Raw genomic sequence first — 3262 nt, 5'->3', positions numbered from 1 at the left:
TCATAGGTACACGTCAACTATGACAGACAAAATGAGGGAAAAAAATCCAGAAAATCACATTGTAGGATTTTTAATGAATGTATTTGCAAATTATGGTGGAAAATAAGTATTTGGTCAATAACAAAAGTTTCTCAATACTTTGTTATATACCCTTTGTTGGCAATGACACAGGTCAAACGTTTTCTGTAAGTCTTCACAAGGTTTTCACACACTGTTGCTGGTATTTTGGCCCATTCCTTCATGCAGATCTCCTCTAGAGCAGTGATGTTTTGGGGCTGTCGCTGGGCAACACGGACTTTCAACTCCCTCCAAAGATTTTCTATGGGGTTGAGATCTGGAGACTGGCTAGGCCACTCCAGGACCTTGAAATGCTTCTTACGAAGCCACTCCGTTGCCCGGGCGGTGTGTTTGGGATCATTGTCATGCTGAAAGATCCAGCCACGTTTCATCTTCAATGCCCTTGCTGGTGGAAGGAGGTTTTCACTAAAAATCTCACGATACATGGCCCCATTCATTCTTTCCTTTACACGGATCAGTCGTCCTGGTCCCTTTGCAGAAAAACAGTCCCAAAGCATGATGTTTCCACCCCCATGCTTCACAGTAGGTATGGTGTTCTTTGGATGCAACTCAGCATTCTTTGTCCTCCAAACACGACGAGTTGAGTTTTTACCAAAAAGTTCTATTTTGGTTTCATCTGACCATATGACATTCTCCCAATCCTCTTCTGGATCAACCAAATGCACTCTAGCAAACTTCAGACGGGCCTGGACATGTACTGGCTTAAGCAGGGGGACACGTCTGGCACTGCAGGATTTGAGTCCCTGGCGGCGTAGTGTGTTACTGATGGTAGGCTTTGTTACTTTGGTCCCAGCTCTCTGCAGATCATTCACTAGGTCCCCCCGTGTGGTTCTGGGATTTTTGCTCACCGTTCTTGTGATCATTTTGACCCCACGGGGTGAGATCTTGCGTGGAGACCCAGATCGAGGGAGATTATCAGTGGTCTTGTATGTCTTCCATTTCCTAATAATTGCTCCCACAGTTGATTTCTTCAAACCAAGCTGCTTACCTATTGCAGAATCAGTCTTCCCAGCCTGGTGCAGGTCTACAATTTTGTTTCTGGTGTCCTTTGACAGCTCTTTGGTCTTGGCCATAGTGGAGTTTGGAGTGTGACTGTTTGAGGTTGTGGACAGGTGTCTTTTATACTGATAACAATTTCAAACAGGTGGCATTAATACAGGTAACGAGTGGAGGACAGAGGAGCCTCTTAAAGAAGAAGTTACAGGTCTGTGAGAGCCAGAAATCTTGCTTGTTTGTAGGTGACCAAATACTTATTTTCCACCATAATTTGCAAATAAATTCATAAAAAATCCTACAATGTGATTTTCTGGATTTTCTTTTCTCAATTTGTCTGTCATAGTTGACGTGTACCTATGATGAAAATGACAGGCCTCTCTCATCTTTTTAAGTGGGAGAACTTGCACAATTGGTGGCTGACTAAATACTTTTTTTCCCCACTGTATATTTAAAACTAGACTTTTCTTTACACTGACACAACCTCTGCGATTGGACAATAGAACTCACTGGGCTGAGCTTGCTTTATTCAGGTTTGCATCATATGGTTTTATGCAACTGCAATTAAAAAGTAACACAGTCTATTTATTTAATCAGTATTGTTTTGTTTGATTAATTTCAGTTAATCATTCTGGATTGAAAAGGTCAAGGTAGCCTAGCCAGCCAGCCCATGTTTGGATATAGCCTAAACCAAATGTATCACATTCACATTTTCTCCAAACAAATATAAATGGGCTATAATTAGGCTACATAACATTACCACTTCCTTTACCCCGGCCAGAGGGGACAGGGCGCATTGGCTGTAACCTATGCAGCTGCTGGTTGTGGCTGCTGCAACATTTCAGTGATGAGTTCTTGTTTGTGTATGTCGGGAGTGATGCGTTATCACGTTTGCTAAATAAATACCGGAGGACTGTGGACCTGTGGGCGCTTTGTGCTTTGCTAGATGATGTGCTTTGTGCCCTGCCTGCGCAACCTGTGATTTCTGTGAATCTGATTGGTCAAGACACAGAACAGAACGCACAGAAGTTGCAGCACTCCAATATAAAGGACAGATAGGCTTACATAGTAAACGAGATGACAAGTCGAGTCACATAGCTCAAGTCCAAGTTAAGTCACATGTCATAGATGCTCAAGTTGAAGTCAAGTGGCAAGTGTTGTTTCTTTTTGCCAAGTCAAGTCTCAAGTTGCAAAATTTACGAGTCAACATCTCTGCAATAAATTAATTTGGCTGTTTGAAGATCTGTTTTTTGGATCCACTTTGTCCATGTGGTTTCTTCCTTCACAGACTCCATGAAATAATGACCTGGTCACATGATACACCAAGGGGTGGCTCAACTAACTTTTTGGCTCAGCTTACCCCACTCTCCCCTTTATATTTTCTGTGTTATCCTTTTCAACTTAAACATGTATAGACCGCCCAAATTGGTGGTTGTCCTATGTCTATAAATATGCGTGTGGTACACTTCCGGTGAAATAACCTGACGAAGATCCTTGCAGGTTCAAAACGTTGTTTGTTTGTAAATAAAGGTACGTGGTGGAGCTTATTAGTGTGTGGGCTCTATTTATTTTATAAGACGGAATACAGATTTGAAGTTCGCAGCTACCCAAATATATTCAGCAACACAAACGTTACCATGGCAGTTAAACTAAGCTGCCCTTCTCTGGTATCTATGGTATCTTCCCAGGCAGAGTGAGAGTTACTGGGCCAAACAGAGTTACTGTATCAGGTCTAGACAAGTGTGGACACACCTAATACTGATGGACTCCATGGAAAATAGAACAGATGATTTACTATCAGGGCAGCATCGTGGCAGCAGAGAGCCTTTACAGAGTAATTTAAAGCTCGCAGTCATAAGCTCAAACGAAAACCAACTCTCCGTAGCCATTCATCAGGCTGACATGGCCTGTCCTTAGTGGAGATTTAAAACATCTCAATCCACCGCCAAGGGTTGAAAAGGGGTCTGTCTGAGATCGCACTGTCCTCAGGCACTAATATCAGCCTTGATCGCACCTCTACAAAGCCCTCTGAAGTCCTTACTCTTCATCAAGGCTTTGTGCTGTTGCCTGGCAACGCAGGGCCTGTGTCTCTCCAAGCTACTGTTTGTCCCTGCCTAAGGAGAGTGATCCATGGCAAACAGGACTTGGGGTGGTAGGTGATAGCTGCAAATTGGCGGGTAGTTCTAACCAA

The sequence above is a fragment of the Coregonus clupeaformis genome, chromosome 13 (assembly GCF_020615455.1).
Source record: "Coregonus clupeaformis isolate EN_2021a chromosome 13, ASM2061545v1, whole genome shotgun sequence".
NCBI lineage: Eukaryota > Metazoa > Chordata > Actinopteri > Salmoniformes > Salmonidae > Coregonus > Coregonus clupeaformis.
The sequence above is the reverse complement of the archived record's forward strand: the minus strand, read 5'-3'. Positions refer to the sequence as shown.